Consider the following 19,442-nt stretch of genomic DNA (forward strand, 5'->3'; position numbering starts at 1 on the left):
TACATGAAAGCTTGATAGAAAAGCCAAGTATCTGCTAAATAGTGAGAGGACGGCCATGCCTCTTATAATAAAAGTATACTCAATAAAGCTTAATTATAAAATAATACCTGTAAATATAAAAAGTAAAATGAATTTTCATTTTATTTCAGATGCATTATTACATTTTATTAAAAGAAACCTGTGAAATAGGATTCTCATTATCCCTATTTACAGAAGGAGAAATTGAGGTTTGGGGAAATTTAGACTTGCCTTTTGGGTCACTCAGCTAAAACGTAGTGGACCCCAATATTACTTCATATCTTTTCATGCCAAACTCTGTCTTTTGCTTTTATATCATATGTCTCTGTTGTACCTATCTTTCAGTTTTAAAGATTCTCTTAACCTACTGGTTCTCCCTCCAGGAGGTCTTCTGGGTTTCCTAGATCCTTTTTGGCTTCAGTTCGTAGTTGCATTATCTTAGTCTTTAAATTACAGGAATTGCTCAGGTACGGTACATTTTCACATCCAGACCACTAGTTCCATGCTTTTCCCACTCACAGATGATGCATACTTAGAACATTTGAGGTCATATTGCACAGACCTTTTAAAGAGAAATATCAGTGAGTTTTTAAAAATCTATGTCTTTATCTCCTGCAGGTGGTTGTGGGGGGGGGCACGTAATTGAGAGTTAATTGATTGCATGTTTTCCCAACTAGAGTTTCATTACCATCCTACACTTCTATTATATGGGTCTTGAGGATCAAGACTTCCAAGGCCATCGATGATTCACCAAATTAATACAGACCAGAGCTAGTAATCACAGCTTGGAGATGAGGGAATGAGAGCACACTGATAGAAGTAAAGGGCAGTTTGGAAGGGAGGACCAGGGCTGCTTCCTCATTGTTTTTCCTGTCTGTCTGCAGTTCATTGTGTTCTTGAAAATGTTACTTTTCCAGTACCTAATGAATGATACATCAAGGCCTGCCATGAAACTGTAGGGAGAAACTTTATGGTATGACTCATGAGCCATGCTGAATTACAGATCTTTTCTCATTAGTCTGATTAAAAACCTAAGCTCATTATGGCTCAGGAAGTGATTTAGTTTCAATGCCTTTTGGTTATGTTCCTTTTTTATTTTCCAGGAGTGCATATTTTGGCTAAGAATTCATTTTCTATTTTAAATGGTTCTAAATTTCAATTCTTAAAATGTGTGTTCATTATCATATCATTCAGACCTGTAAATGTTCTTTTTATATTTTAAGAACTATTATTTATAAGCAAAGTGATTTTAATTTTATCTCATGTAATATTTTCCTTCACAAATGAGAATCTTCAAGAAAGACTTTTGGCATGTTATTTTTTTGACTTTCTGAATAAAATGCTTTCCCATAATACTGGAGAGAGAATGTTGGCTTTGGAGTTAGATCTAAGATGGATGCATACGTCAGTCATTTCCTATAGTCTCATATTGGACAATTCATTTAAACCTATTAAGTCTCAACTTCTTCATCTTTTAATGAAATTGGAATAATACTAGTGGCTTAATAGCATTGATATGAATATTAAATACGTTAATATATGTAAAGCATGTAAAACAATAGTGGCCCAACAAATGTGAGCCTCCCTTCCTCCCTTTACTAATATGTCAGTGTAGGGATTTTATATTTTAGTGCTAACAAAAAAATTCTTCAATCAGAGAGGATGATTAATTTTTAAATATGCATTGCTGATAGGATTTAAGTGTGTGTTCACATGTCTCTGGGGTCACATGTGCCTCTCTAAATGTTAACTAGGAGTTAATAGCTTAAAACTCTTGGGATTATTTTTCAGAAATTCTGTTACAAAGCAGGCAAATGAATCACGGTCTATATGTTAACTGTTAACAGTTAACATATGTTGGAAGGTGCTTACTGTTATAGCATCTCACTGAAGAAATTCTCAAAACAAACAACTTTGTCTTTGAACATTGGAAACAGCCTGATGATAACTACAATAGTGTTTTCTATCCCTTAATACCTGGGATTCCATATTAGGTGTATCCAACTGATCAGCTGAAGGGACATCAAGACCTTGTCTGGCATGTAAACATGCCCCTTGCCAATCGTGACTGAGTAGTTGTCCCTCAAACAATAATACATGGTTCTCACTGGAGGGTGGGCAATTTTTGCCCTCCAGGGGGCATTTGATAATGTCTGCAGACATTTTTTATTGTAAAAAATGCAAAGGTAGTACCGGCATCATATACAAGAATACTTACTGCTAAATGCCTTATAATGCATAGGATAGCCCCTCCTAACAAATAATTGTGTGGCCCAAAATTTCCATTGCACTGCTATTGAGCAACTCTGGCCTGATGAAATCACCATTTTCCTCAAGAATATTCCTTTTTGTATCCTGTTTTTGATGTCATGTAGAAACAGCCAGAGGCTTACAAAATCTAAGGGGTTGTCATGGCTATTGAGTAGAGATGTGACCAGCTGTGCTTTCTTTCGATTCAGGACTGATGAAGTGAAAATAGGTCTGAGGTACAAGAAACCTAGTTTGAAATGAGGAAGAGCTTCCTCTGAGTAAAGAAATACAGTGCCAATAACCTTTGTATTGGAATTTTCATGTAGACTATGTGAATTGCTTCCCTTGTAATATTTCACATTGGAGGTCATTATATCTTCCAATATCCCAAGTTGGTCACAATCAGATAAATTAGTTAAATGGCAAAGGAGCCTAGTGCGGATTCTGTAAACTTTTATTACCTGATACTTCTTGTGAACCCTACCATCTTAACTCTTGGGCTTCCCAAAAAGTACCACTTCATCATCATCACAAAATTCTAGATTAAATGCATTTTTTTCTTTTCTTTTCTTTCTTTCTTTCTTTCTTTCTTTCTTTCTTTTTTTTTTTTTTTTTTTTTTTTTGAAAGAGGGTCTGTCTCTGTCACCCAGGCTGGAGTGCAGTGGTGCAATCATGGTCTGCAGCCTCCATCCCCTGTGCTCATCTCAAGCTATCCTCCTACCTCAACTTCCCCCAGCTTCCTGTCTGGCTGAGTAGCTGGGACTGCTGGGACTATATAGCTCAAGCAATCCTCCCAAAGTGCTGGTATTACATGCATGAACCGGGCCAAGCTTTTTTTTTTTTTTTTCTTGAAGTAATGCTTGATTGTTTTTCTCCCAGCATATGTTTTTAACATCTATATTATTGCCAAACTTTCCGTTTCCATGGAAGTCTACAGAAGGCTCCTAAACAAAAGAATAAAAGGATATATGTATGGTTGGTGCATAGAAAATATTTCTGAAACTTTGTTATTGTTTTGATTGTTATAAAATTCATAATGAGAGGCAGCAGAAGTAGAATGGGGTACAGTTGGATAAATGTTCATAGAAACTTGGGCCTAAAGTCATTGAGGTGGAAAGTTTTAATTATTTTAATAGTTATGGTTGATTATTCCTCTTCATCTTCACAATTTTAGATCACCCTTAACTAAGAGCTTATTTTATGATTAAAAACCCATAATTCCATGGCCTAATACACTCTAATCTTAAGTATTGGTTTTTAAAGACATTGTTTTCCAAACAATGTTTACAAATCATTGTTATCAATGATTTTTGTTAATTAACTACCTCAGAGACTCTAAACACTTATGCCTTAAAAAATCCACCTATAAATCAAAAGGGCATTGCTATTACCTTCTCATATTCAATTATTATGCTTCTTTTATTTGAGTTATCTCACTAATCAGAGTATTAAGTTTAGGGAAACATGGAGGCTAATTTCACAGGTTAATGAAAGTTTTCACTGTATGGAAGTATTAAACTTCAATTTGAGGATACTCCTTAACTGTTAGTGGATGTTTAAATTGTAAAATCTTTATGAAATAAATTGGAAAAAAATTATCTCAACATTTAAGACAGGCATTTATTTGATTCAGCTATGCCATTAGTAGAAATCTACATAAATACTGAAAAAGTACACATAAATGGTTCTGCAAGAGGCATTGTTTGCCATTGAAATTAAGCTAAATGTACATCAATTAAGTAGTAAAACAAATTGTAACATCTATACAATGGCAGTCTAAGTAGGCATCAAAAGGACAAGATGATTTATATGTATTGGCATTGAAATTTCTTCACATCATATTAAATAGAAAAAGACTGCCCAAATAATATGGTTTCACTCATGTAAAAACTACACACATACACACCACAGAGAAAGACTGGAAGAATAGTCCTTTAAATGGAAATAATCACTTCTTAGGAGAGAAGCAGGGATTTTGTCAGATTTTTATTCTTTACATTATATATTTCTATATTGGTGGAAGTTTTTGCAATGAGTATGAAGTCATTTTATAATAAGACAAATAATTACAATAGTTCAATTTTGAAAAAGTAAATTAAAAAATCATGTTGAGACAGAAAATTACCATGGCTTATATTCATTTGCTCAGCAAATGTTTGGGAGCACCTGCTATGCATCGGTCACTGTGCTAGCCATCAGTGAAATGCTACTTTTCAAATAGAACTCCTGTGTAGTTTGAAGTATGGTGGGAGAGACGCATATTGAAGTACTTACCACTCATGCATACAGTGGTCATTTTTCTTAACATATTGAAAGTACATGAGTGGTAAACTACACTAGATCACCTCCAAGAAACTATTCTTAAAAAGTATCCAAAAACAAATGGAGTCTGAGATCCATGGAAGCAATGCACTTAATGACACATTAAAAATGTGCAACTATTTGGGTACAATCATAATGACAAGAACGCAATTTCAAAAATATACAATTAGAATTTGAATATATTTCTGAAACCTACAACTTTTCAAAAGAATTAAGTGACCTGTTTAAAGCCCAGAATGAAGAGGAGGCTAAAAGCAAGATTTTTGTCAGTGCGTTTCCTTTGTTCTGGGAGAAGCCTTGTGCCCTGATCATTTGCATTCTATCTACTTGGAAGGTATATTCCAAAAGATGGACACATTGATTCAACTCCTTTTGCTAATACTAATATTCCATGAATATTAAGCAATTTTCAGATTATAATTTAGTTTCTTTTATTACAGTATGCTATAGGACAAGAACATGCTGCTCAGCTAACCTGGGCCATCCTCATAAGATTTACGATTCCATTTAACATAACATTATTAAATGGGCATAGTTATCTCTTCAGAATGAATCCCTCTGAATCAAAGGATTGATCACTTTTGAACAGACATGACAAAATTGAGGACCAAGCTGGAGCTTGGGGAACTCAGATATTTTCCCTGTAAACCCTTCCTGAATGACAAGATATTACCCCTTAGCCTCCCAATCTGCCTTGAAATTCATGCTACTAGCAGCTACAAGTTAATAAGCCAATCATCACAGAAGCAAACTATCATGATCCATGTAATCTGTGTTTACAATCCCTGAAAGCCCAGTCAATTGTTTTGACTGAAAGTTATGGTTGGAATTCTTCTAGTAGCCAGTTGTTACCAAATAAACAAGTAATTCAACACAGTCACTAAGAGCACAGTATGTAGAGGTAGATTCCCTTAACGTTTGAATCTAGTTCTGCCTCTTGCTAGCTGTGAGATAGTGGGCAAAACAATTATTGGAGTTTAGGCTTTACAACTATAAAGGAAAATTTTGACTTTAAATAAACACCAATAGCAATTACATGAAATAATATATCTGAAGTTCATAACAATAGTGTCTGATGGAGTATGTCTTCCATAAACAATAACTATTATTATTTTTATTTATTTTATCCTTCAAAGCTCTAAAGTCTTACCTCTAAGAATCTCTAGATAGATTCTATTTCCCATGCTTACAAAAAATCCTCGCACATGATGCTCTTGTTTTTCTACGTTGCCAATATTTTACTTCTCTGTTTCATGTGTTCTCTGATCAGCCATATTTTCCATGGTGTAAAATAGAGACATCCTCCCTAAACTTGTACAATTGTCACATGTTTTAAATTCTAAATCTTGGCAAATATGCCTGGGACAAAAATGGATGTTTGATATTGATGATGGTAAAAGGAATTTAATGAGTATGTCTTACAATTATATTCCAATAAACAATTTAAAAAAGGCCAGGGTCTATCACCAAAATGAATAGAAAGTAAAATCCCTATCAAATGCCAGGATGTTTTCTCTTTGATTTGCCACATATCATCCATGCTTGTCTTGAGCTGCATGCCAGCTATATTGCAGACGATACTCATGCTCATGAAGATGAGCAGGTGCAATGGCTTATCCCACAGGGAGGGCAAAGATTAATGAAGTGTGTGTGTAAATTCTAGGAATACAAGAGGCAACAGTCAGCCTTTTAATAATACCTTAATTAACACTGATATAATGCATTAACTAACCCTCAGCAGCACATTTTAACTCATTTGCTAATCTTATTCCTTACAGCAGCTGTTCAACTATATCCAAAAGCATCGTTTTTTTATTGGATGTTTAAAATCCCAGAGCCACATAAAGGAGCCTATAATCTTACCATGCTTTTTGGCTGAGAGTTGGTTGTCAGTGAAGACAAAAAGAACACAAAACATTGAAAGTATAAATTTTGAGTTATTGCCTACATCTTATGTCATATGGGTTTTTCTGGTATTGCAGCAAATCAAATTTTGTATGGAATTTCCCTAATAATCCCTGACATTTTACATGTTCTCTCTTGGTTTATGCTATTTGCTAGCCTAGAACAACTTTCACCACTTTTTTTTTCATTGTTCAAAAGCTAGGTCAGATTTCGCTGTTTCTCTCCATATTTATATATTCTTGTCAGATTACCTTCATTTGTGCTTCTCTTACCAATTTATTCTCTTCTTGCATTTTGGCCACACTTTTATCTGAAAGATAAAAGATTTCAAATAAACAGATTAAAGACTGGAAATCCATAAAAGGTTGATCTGTTTAAATGTATCTGACAAACCATTCAATTTTTGAGCATTGGTGGTTAAGAATGTGTATTTATCCTTGTATCTCTAGAGTCTGACACAGTGGTTGGTTTCTGTCAGCCCTCCAATCATACTTGTGACATGAATAAGTTAATTATGAGTTATTAAAACATTTGATTTGAATCAGTATTCCTTTATATCCTTTAGTTTCAACAATCCACAAGATTAATGAAAATCATATTTTTAAGAAATATTGCCTATTGTATTACCTAAGATAGAAAAAACGAATTTAGTACTAAAACTATAGCCTCATATGCATAGACAGGGAATAAGAGTTCCTCCCATTCTGTTTACCATAACAAATCATTTTGACTGCCCAATGGCTATTATTTCTGCTGAGTGTCATAACTAGGCAACAATTAAAAAGGAATGCCAGATGCTAGAAAACAGGCAAGTTGCTCTCTCAGCAAATTTTCCAATTCTCTTTAAAAATACAGTTCTCTTTTTCTACATCAGCCACTCTATTACTTCTTTACAAGTTTAACTGTTTTCCATTTTTCAAACTCAGCTTCACTGAAGCTTTGAGATAGACCGTCTATTACACTGTGTACCTACACCCATCCAAGTATACTATGCGTTAATTTGTTTTATTTAGGAGTATGTTTTTCGCTAATCTATCAACTTTTAGATCACTGCGGCCAATTATTTTAATCTCTGTATCCCTTCAGAGTGTTTGGAGCATAGTAGGTACTCAAATATTTGATGAATAAAAATTGTGATTTAATCTAAAGAGTGGCTTTGTGTTACGGCTGTGTTTAGTTTCCATGATGATTGTATTTTGGTAGAAACATTTTCTTGTCAGTGATAAATGTATTTTAAAACATAACTGAATATATGATAAAAGTTTCCAAAGCTTGGCTTGTGTCCTGGTGCTCCATCTTTCCTATGTCATTCTTGAATTGAACTCATGATGAGTTTAGTGCTTCGAGCACTATATCACTCTGTAGCTTACTTGATTTTCTGGAATAACCCAATGCAGTGTTCATGTCTTTAAAGAATGGGTCACCCAAAACAACAGGCACTATTGGGAAATAAACCTAATAGAGACTTTTATCTAACATCAGTTCTGGAAACCCTTTCACCATGAAGTGATATTTTGTAGTGCAGCATTGCTACATCAGGTATGTGGAGATTTAAAAAGATAACTCCTTTGACTTTCCAGAGCTCTTTCTTTGGTTTCCAAGAAATATGAACAGTTATGGGATTTGATAAATCACAAGCTCTGTGTGATGTTTGTTATTATTTATGGTGGTTGGATTTGAAAATTTACCATATAAGTTTGATTCACTTCCACATCCATTGGAGTTGCTTCCACCAGTGAATAGTGCTCTGAATGTTTACAGTTACAGTAAGTTTGCAAAGTTGAGTTAATGATTATTTGAACTATTTACTGCCTTGACTCTCTTACTAGAGTCAGAGTTCCTTGATATAGACTTTGTCTCACTCATCTTTGTATTTCCATTTCCTTAATGCATAGTACCAGACAAGCATTAAGTATTTAATAAATGCTTGTCATTGGAAACAGTTGTTGAGTTCCCAAACACTTCTATATTTTTTCTACTATCACACAGACATGTGCACACACATTCAAAATATTCTGGGCCTACAGGAAATTCTTGAAGGCTAAATTACTTAAATTACTGTGAATTGAATCTCTTTTCCTATTACTAATTGCTAACATTACCTGCACATTCTATATTACATTTTCTGTTTTCTGAATTGTGACTATTGAAGACACATTTGTCCCTTGGAAGATTCCATGCAGCTCATAATTTAAAAATTATTTTGATATCCCAATGGCACAAAACATATAAGTAACAATTCCTTCTGCAAAACTCGACGTTGTGAGTTGCACAATGGGGAAACACATGGTTGCTAACATCAGACTGACAAGACTGCCAGGATTTGCTGACAAATGGGATGAGATATGAAAAAAAATGACTTCAAGTTTTTTTGTTTTGTTTTTGGAATGGAAGTGTCATTTATGAAGATGGAGTGACCATGGGAGGGTCAGTATCTTACAGGAAGCCAATTATTTGTATAAATTAGTTTGAGATGCCTCACAGATATCCAAGTTAAAGATGTTGAGTAGGCAGTTGGATATGTCTCTAAAATTCAGAAGAGAGAGGTTTTCCACTAAAAATAAAAATAAGGAGTGAAAATAGTATTCCAAACTAGAAGATTGAATTAAACACACCATAAACGTTGGAAGTTATTATTACTGTAGTTATAATTGTCATTGTCATCATCATCACCATCCTCATCAGCAGCATTATTGTCATTATGTTAGCCCCATTTTCCTTTGTAAGGGCATCAGGATTAAGGTTCTCTTTGGAGATATGGTCTAGTATAGAGATTGCGATGTTGCAAATAGTTTTTCTCTATTTAGATAATTAAGAAAAAGCAGACATGAAGGTGGACTGGGAATACAGAGTGCTGTGATTTTATATAATATTGCTGAAGCAGGAAAGATTTTGGGGTTGATTAAAATATTGTCAGGCCTAAAGGTCTTTTGAACCCATTTACAAACCTGATCAAGAATAATGAGAATAGATTAAAGCTGAGCAATAAAATAAACACATGCATGTCCCAAGGAGAGACAGATTGAGTAATTAAGGGCAGATCTGCACTTTTATTTCATTAGCATAATATTTGCATTACATATTAGAACTCTATTAATCTGACAATTAGTTTTTTGGCTCACAATTCCCTTTCTTAGGCACTGATACTGAAAATGATTCAGAAACCACATGTAATAAAATTCCTTCAGCAAAATTCAGCCAACCGAGGCACCATTCAAAATCAATCCATCCACCTGGTCATTTTCTTCTAAATATAGGTCGAATTATAAACAATTGGTAGCCTACACGGTGAAACTCTGTGTATGGAATAGAAATTAAAATGCCCAATTCAGAAGTGGGATTTATCTAGTCTTTACAACAACATGCCTCCTATTTCATTTTTTAAATTTAATGTTTTATTTATTTATTTATTTATTTATTTATTTATTTATTTACTTATTTATTTACTTATTTGAGACAGGGTCTTGCTCTGTTGCCCAGGCTGGAGTGTGGGGCACTATCATGGTTGACTATAGCTTTGACCTTCTGGGCTTAAGCTATCCTCCTACCTCAGCCTCCTGAGTAGCGGAGACTACTGGTGTGCACCACCATGTACAGCTAATTTTTTATTTTTATTTTTTTGTAGAAATGGGGTTTCACCATGTTGCCCATGCTCGAACTCCTGGGCTCAAGCGATCCACCTGCCTCAACCTCCCAAAGTGCTGAGATTACAGGCATGTGCCACTGTACCTGACCCATAAATTCTATTTTAGATTTAAAAATAATTCTTCCATATATACTATTACTAATATTAATACATTAATTTCCAATTATTTGACACCCACTATGCCAAATACCCTACTAAACCCTTGGAGAATACCATTTAATTTAATTCTGACATAACCTTATACTGAAGCCATTATCCGTGCTTTATAAATGAGAGAAGTAAAAATAAGAGAGCTTAGGGCAATGTTTCTCAAAGTGGATTCAAATCAATTGGTCTGGAATGAGGCCAGGATTCTGCATTTCTAACAAATTCCCAGCCTTAGGGAACTTGGCTTTAGGGATTAACAGAATTGACCTAAATTGTTCATCTGATGCAGAGCTGCTGCTTATAACGTACTTATAACATATTTTTAACCAGCTATATTTCATTGTAAAAAGTTTTGCTTCTTACAGCTGAGTTTCTTCCTGCAGTATCTATCCTATGGCAATCCAGCTGTTGCAGGAAGAGCAGCCTATTTCATGTTTTCTGTATATTACTCCATGAGTGTGGCCTAATACTTGGACTTAATACATCCCCTATAACTGTTCCTTCCTTCTGGCTACCCAATCAAATCACAAGTCCAAGTTCTGCTTTTAGAACCTGTTTCCTTGACTGTGGTAAAGGCCATGAAATTTTTCCTTCTCTGCCCAGTCTCTAAGGATCAAATTCAAGGGCTTCTCTAGATTGCCTAAGTAATTGCCCACCCTTTCTCACCATTCCTTTCTCTTCTGTCTTTCTAGATTAATTATCACATACAAGGTGTGGAGGAGTAAAGAACTCACTGTTCCCTCTATACTCTCACCTCCTACCCTATTCCCTACCATGCCTTTCTCACTTATATTCTCACTCATGCCATTCATTATTCTTGGAACAACCTTTTACTTAAAGTCTACCTTCTTTCCTCTTTTTCAAAGGTTTTCTAAATCTCATCTCCAACATTAAAGTCTTCCAGAAATAAAGCCAATGATAATCATCTTCCCAAGGCTGATGAGTGATGAGTAACTCTCACATTTTTCATCCCACAAACCACAAACATAGAAACTTTCTTTAATGAAAATGTCTATTTAATTACTTGAGTCTTTTCTATAAATTTTTTCCTTCTACAGCTGTATATATTATAGATTTATGATGTTAAACCTGGAAGCTACCTTAGATTTGATATGATTTCAGCAAAAACTCAGTACAGTGTTCTGCAACTAGGTAATTAAGCATAACAAAACATAGTTCATTCCAGTGGTAGGTTTAAATTCCAACCCCCACTAGCTATGTGTCCCTGAAGAAGTTACTTAACATTGTAATATCCTTAGATTTATTTTTCCATCTGTAAAACAAGAATTTAAAAAGTTACCAAATGCTAATACCATTGTGAAGATTAAGTCAGAAAAGCAATGCTACATGCATACCTGCATAAGTGCGTGCCAAAGGTTGAAAAAATAATGCTAAAACAAAATGTTAATAGCAAAGTTTATGAGAAAAATTGCTGGGAACAAAAGTGGTTCAGCACTCATTTACCTCTGTTTCCATTCAACCATATTGAAATTAAAGCATTTTCAATTTCAGACTTTGAAAATAATGGTATAAAAGGAAGTAGCTGCATTTTTGGGACTCAAGGTAATAGGATATTCAAATCTTTCTTTGGCCTCTACAGTTAAGGTGCACCTGTCTTTCAATATTGGTAGAGGATATATGATCAGAGAGCATTCAAAGCTTTTTAAATCCAAAGGAAGGACAGAGCAAGACGGACTTGAATGTGTAACCTTCAATTAGTCTAATTAAAGGAATAATAGTGACCATAAGGCATCATTAGAGCCACTGCAGCCCTAAGTTCACCTTCAGTTCCACGGATATTGGAGGCATCTCCTAAAGTTGTCCTATAAACTTTCAAAGGGAAAAATCGGGAAAAGAGAAATGAAATAGTTCTTACTATAGTCCAGACTTTCTTTTACACAATTTAGAGCTCTAATAGCCTGTTTGATGTAACCATCTTTAATTATAGGTACCTGAAATTGGGCACTTCTAAAACAGAACTTCTCATCTCCTTCTAATCATTCTCTACCTCCCTTGTTCTCTTAAAATCATTGGCTCTGCTTCCGCAGCCAGGGCATTTGATGTCATTTTTTATACTAACCCCCTCTATATCCCATTCTTTCTATTTAAACCATATATAGAGTATCAGTTATATCTAGAGATTTTTTAAGATCCATTTCCCATATCTATCTCAATGGCCAATGTGTTAAATCCCATCCCTCATCATCTATCACTTGAAAAACTGCAACTACAACCAAATGCTCTGGGTGCAATTCAGTTTTCTAAATTGTCACAAATTTTTACTCCCTAAAACAAGGATGATTTTATCATCCTTTGGACAATATTTGCTACTGGATCTTTGTCTTTTGGATTAGACCTCACCTTTCTAATTAGCAGGGAAGGTCTTCTGCAATCGGGCACAGCACAAAAATCTGTCTCTGATAATGTTACATAATGATCAGAGAAGAACACTGAACTGAGTCTTAAATACTAGAAACCACACATTTGCAGATTATTTTTGTTGTTTTTTAAATTATTTTTATTATACACAAGATTCATAAGTCTTTATCAAACACATAACCATCAGCCAACTGAACTGAGTCCCAGATACTAAGAATCAAGGATGTGCAGTTATTTTTATTTGGTGGTTTTTTTTTTTTTTTTTTAGTTTTTATTATAAAGACTAAAGATCCATAGGTCTTTATAAGAAAACACAGAAAATTTGAACCAAAACAAAACCCCAAGAAGTCAGAGTGCAAAAGTTTACTCGTATAAATATTGGGTAACATTCACTTTTTAAAAGGATGTAAGGTCTGCATTAGTTGCCTCTGGTAGGTTGACTATCAAAGCATTTAGTTCATGTTTTTCTGTATCTATCAAGTATTCTCAGTCTTTGTGGAATATATGCTTTTGTGGGTTAGAAAATATTTTAATTTCAATTGGTTATCTGGTAAGATTTTAACCAGACACAGGAAATTTCTATGTGTGCTATTTGATAATAAAAGAAAACTTCTTAGCTTTAGGGAATTATTTTACTTTAAAAATTGCTAGATAAAATATCACAAGAAAGAATAGTTTCTTGGCCTGCTTCTATGAAAACTTCTTTGGGTGAATACATTTGCAGAGACATATAAAAGCATTCATTAGAAGTGAATCATGGTGTACTTTCTTCAAATAATTTTCCATTCAAGTGACACTTAATTCATAGTTTATACATTCAGGGCCAATAACTACACAATCCACATTCCATAAGGAGTACCAAAAATGTATAAGATGCTCTAGGCTTCCTGAAAATCGAGCATATTATGTCTACACAGATGATAAGAAGAGGAGTGAAATGGTGAGATTGTCAGCATTCCTTTGATGTCTTTTAAACAAAGATCCTATTGAATGTTGACTCATTTTCACTCCATGTGATCTTATGGAAGAAAAATGTTGTTTGGGTCTTGAGATCTTAGGCATGCAATGAAACTAGATTTCATTCAAACACTTTTTTCGTTTTTGTAGTGGAAATATTTTTATTCTTCAGATTTCAGCCTCATTAAATTTTCAAGCTACAAAGACACATAAATAGCATTCAGTGAATTTCTAACTGTATGACAGTCTCAATAATTGCAAGAGGTCTTCACTAATTTACCATTCTATGCACTCAAAGTAGAAAATTTATCTCCTGTAAATTGTTTAACTGCTAATTCTGGATACCACTGAGGACAGCTATCTTCAATATGTTTTTAAATGCAGAAAACATATTTTCCTAAAAGAAATAAACAAGGACTCAATTACTCTGTAAAATTATTCATTTGCTGGGAAGTACCATCTTACCTCCATTCATATACCATTTAGAAAGTAGGTTTTTTATGTTTTTATTTTAATTGCTCTTCAGTTGGCCTGTTCAAATAGATTCTCCATTATGTAGGTATTCCCCTGAGATGGAAAGTTAAGTGTTTTGTTATATGTGTTTAAGTCTTTCAGGCTACCAGAAGGATAGCAAGAGTTTGGGAGAGCTATTGAAGGAAAGGTTCTTTATGGTGGGGCTTATTTAAATTACAATAATTTTATTTTCTTGGGACTTCTTCAAGGACATGTCAGGTAGACTGAGAATTACACATCTGAAAAAAGAGAGACAGAAAATAGAAGAGTAAATATAGCAAATGAATATTCCCATGGAACAGAAGTATTGTTACATAATATTTGCAGATAATTTATTCTTAATATTTATCAAAAGTTTTCTGCTTAACAAGTGTGAGGTTTTGGTTTTCAACCCAACTATCTCTTCCATAATCCCACAAACAGTTTTTTTAAAAAAGAATTATGAAGAAGAGGTAAGAAAGGCTGTTTCTTTCCCTTCAGACCTCTCCTGTCCCCAGACTTCATAGAATGAAGCCTACTTAAACTCCTTTTCGAATCTATAAGGGAACTGAGCACCTCTCTGACATTTCCTAGTGGAACAATGAGAAGAGCCTTTTCCCTCTGGACATCTGCACGTGCATCTGAATGTATACAGAAGAGCCAAATATGCCATGTAATATTAATTACAGTGAGATGGGGAAGGAAATATTTCTAGTGATACTCCAAATAAGGCTTAGAAACCCCAGCAACACTAACTACAAAACGCCCTTGACAATACAGATATCAACAAACAATTTATAATATGTTGAAAAGGAAGCAATCTAGTGGATGATACCAATCATTAAATCTTCCCTAATCATTAAGTCAGGACAATTCCTTTATGAAATATTGTGGTGAGAAATATAGTGACCATGATGATAGTACAAACTACAGAATATACAAATACAATTCCAATAGATTCCATGAGATTCCAGAGGTCCTTAACAATGGTCACAGAGAGGAAATTATGAAAACTACTACTGATGGTCTGAACAAGAAGGTGTTGCTGCTTGATTTTAAAGCCCTTTGTGTTAGACAACAAACTGTCGTCCATATCAGGCTTTTAGGATCAGGTTTCCCACAGCAAGAGCTGTTTGATCATAAGATGCAGCTTTAAACTTGCCATCTGTTGTCAGAACCAATCTGAACTGAAGCCGAAGTTTTTGTTTTTTACTTTTTATTTATTTTTCGTCAGTAGTACAGTGTACCTTGGTTCAGTCCATTCTTTTAAACTCAGATAAATTTGAGTTTGGATATCAGACTTGGAACTCACTGCTTGCTTTGTTTTGAGTAATTTACTTGTCCATACTGAGTTAGGGCTTTTTCATCAGTCAAGTGGAGATGGATGGCAACTCTCTTAGGGATTTTGGAAAGAGTAAACCTAATTCCTGAACAGCAGTAGTAATGACAATTCTGCATCAGTTATCTTTATCTAGAGCAAATCTTCTACTCAAATATGAAAGTTGGGATATCACCTCACTTCTGAGCTCTAAGCCATACTTCAATACTTATAAATGGTCTTGTTCCTTGGTTTTTACCCGTATGAACCTGTTTTGCTGATTTGCTTCGGACCTGGATTCCCTAGTATGTGGAACCCATCCTTTAACTAGAAGTTCCTTGTTAGAACTAGACCTCAAACTATGACATGCCTTATCTAGAATTCCCTTAAGTAGAAGACAGCAAGGCAATAGCCCTGATGAGTTGCTGCATATAAGCTTTCCTATGTGCTGACCTAACCTACTGTTCTAAGATGGTTCCTGATAACTCATATGAATTGTGCCTAGTTATTGCTGTGTTTCTTGGGCACTAGACTTTGTCTGCCAGCAGAAACTCTTGCTTAACTCCTCTTGTTTGGCCAATTCCCCCAGAATCTGTCCTTTCTGGTGAGTAGGTTTAATTTCAGGGCTACTCTCTAGGCCAGTAATATTTTATTCTGAGAGGAACAGGGAAATGCATGGCTGAGTTCCAGGATATGAAAGCACAGGTCCTTGACAAGATGTTAGGAGAGTGAGTTGACTTCCAACAATGAAAATATAATAGAATAATGATCATTATCGATGGAATAATTTCTAGATATATTGTACTTGCTGCTTCACAGATACTATCTATAAGCCTCAGAAGAAACCTAAATGGTAAATATTATTCTCATTTCACAGATAAAAAGTATTAGGTTCTAATACACTAAGTTACTTGCCCAAGAATAGATTGTTAGTAGAAACCAAAATTGAATTCAAACAATTCTGAGTCAAAAATCTATATTCTTTTTACCACGTCATGGTTCCTTACACATTATCATGAATTAGGCCACTATTTTGATGCTGTTAGAGAAAAATTCTAGGATCCTTGATAGTTTTGTTTAACATAATGAAGATATTCTTTTCAGAACAAAGTAGACAGTTTACACTAATATCTATCACCAATATCTATGGAGACTGGTCTTTAGTTCACTAACACTAACAATTTGAGTGTTTCCTTTAACTTGAGGATTATATTTATATAATTATATAATTATAACATATAATTATATAATTTGTATAATTATGTAAATTATATTTACATAATTATATAAATGATATTATGGTGGCTGTTTCACAGTAAGGCTTTCTTGAGCTTGGTGGCCTTTGACATAATTTGGTTATATTTTTACGTGTTTAAATTGGTCAAAGCATCCTTCTCTAGCCACAGCCCCTATTTCTGCACATAACATCAGTCCCTTAATTTAATACCCTTCTAGAAAGTGACCCTAGGAAATAGAATTAATAGGTATAACGATTGGAAGAATCAATGCCTTGTTTATAAGTCTCCATCTTCAGAATAAAGTTGGGGAACTGAGGCAGTTATTTCTATGAATTGCCCTCCCACTGGGACTGGGGCTGAAATCACTAGCACCCTATCTCTAGTTTGCATATGCTGACCTTGGTTAATACTTTTATTGGAGCTGCTTTGTATTTGTCTGGATAAAGGGGCACATCATGGAGCATACATCTTAACACTATTATTCATCCTATTATAAATGATGCTAACAAATGTGAAGGAGGGGCCCACTTAGGATGTATTCATGACACACTCCTTTTCCACCATCCCACGTCTGCCCGCCTTGACATTTCTGATCCAAGCTATGTAGTAATTCTTCTCCTTATCCTATGTTTTCCACACATTCTTTTAGATCAGTACACAGATGCTTTTACTTCTCTGAGTTTGAGAAAATAAATCATACTCCCACACCCATCTATAAAAGATTATTCAAGGTCATGACGATAACAACTCTTTCTTCCTGTGCAAAAAAGAATACCTTTGCTTTCTTACAATGAATCTTCTTTGGTGTTTGTCTTAAAACACTCTTGGGGTAAAAAAAAAAAAAAAAAATAGATGGAGTCTCCATTGCTATTCATGATTTCAAAATGGCCTGCTATATGACCTAACCCAAAATATCTTAAGAGCCTCCCAGGTGCATTATAACATCTAGACCAGTTAGTTCTTAACCCTGGATGCACATAATAATCACCTAAATCACATTAAAAATATTTTTTAACCTCAGGCTCTGAGGTTTCATATTCTGATTAAAATAATCTAGGCTAGGTCCCCAGCATGATTATTTATTAACATTTTCAATGTAAACCAAGTTGAAATGCATCTAGACAATATGACACAGGGGTTATTAACACAGACTTCATAGTCAGACAGACTGCAGGTTGGATCTTAGTTATCTCATCAGATATTAAATCCTGGGAATTTGCTTAACCTTCTTCAGCTTCAGTTTCTTCATCTATAAAATGGCTTGATGATGCTCAAAAGTTGCTATAGAAACAGAATAAGAATTAATATAACATACTTGAGTGCCTGGTACTTAGTTATTTCTCAATGCATATATATATATATATATATATACACACACACATACACATACATACATACATACATATATATGCAATATATATACATACATATATATGCATATATATACATACATATATGTATATATATATACACATACATGTATATGCATATATATATGCATTGAGAAATAACTATATATGTATATATGTATACACACACACACACATATATATATATATTTGCTATGTGATTAGATCTTTCAGGATTTTGAGATGTATGTCTAAGATAATACACGAAGCAGGAAACAAGTATTTTTGCTGACTAAAATTTTACTTAAATCTCCAAATTCAAATGTATCACAAATATTAATGATAATAATTGAGAACATTTATTCACTACCAAAGTATGTGACAGGGTCTGTGTTGAATGTTTTACATGAATTACATTTTCAACTTGTTCAAAATTTTAAAATCTGTTTTACTACATATTTAAAACAGAAGACATCAAATTTGAGAGCTTACAATCTTTTCTCAAATTATCTAGTATGAAGAGTTGGGATTTGAACTTAGGTCTATATAAATCTAAACTCAGATTTTTAACCTTTACACTCTGTTGCCACCAAAGCAACAGATCTGCATAAGATTTACACAGGCTTTTTAAACTAATCACCCTTTCTCATTGCCTCCCTGACTAAATTCAGAAAATAAAAACCACAGTCAGCTTCATAGGTTGTAACCACACAGTTATATACACAACTATATAGGCTGCCATGCTCAAAGGGCCCCACTCTTGGGATATAATTCTTTGCAATTGTTACCTTGAAATTCTTAATAATTTCATTTTTAAATTTATGTTTTATAAGTGAACTCTGATAGTCCAATGGAGGATATACTTACATAACTTATATTTCTGTTTTCTACCTTTTTTTTTTTTTTGAGATGGCTTCTTGATCACCCACTCTCCACCCTATGTTGCATGGACTCTACCTAGCTTCTCCTTGCAAGTTCCCCCTACTTCCTCCCCATCTCCTACATGGGTGCCTCAGTCACATTAATTGGGGAGAAGGCCTGTATTTCATGCCAACTTTTGCCCTTGGTAGGGGCCTGAGTATGGGTACAAGAGAGTCAAATTTAGGCGTGCACCCTACTGCATCTCTGAGGAAAGCAAGGAGGCAGTCATCCTCAATCTTCCCTGAAAATGTCATGGCTCATTCAGCAGGAAACTTAGTAGAGGCTCTTACCCACCATTTTTCCAGGTACAAAATGTCTCTTGATGGAAAAGTTGCAATACCTTAGAGGTCACTCATCTGTTTTGGGTTGGAGTAGCAGCGTGGCAAGGGGAGATTTACTTCCCCAACCCTGACTGGAGACCTGCATTTTCATTTTACATTGGCCCCTCAAATTATGTAGGTAGCCCTGATGAAAATAAATGACAAAATACAGAAAAGTTC

The sequence above is a fragment of the Pan paniscus genome, chromosome 9, assembly GCF_029289425.2.
Source record: "Pan paniscus chromosome 9, NHGRI_mPanPan1-v2.0_pri, whole genome shotgun sequence".
Classification (NCBI taxonomy): Eukaryota; Metazoa; Chordata; class Mammalia; order Primates; family Hominidae; genus Pan; species Pan paniscus.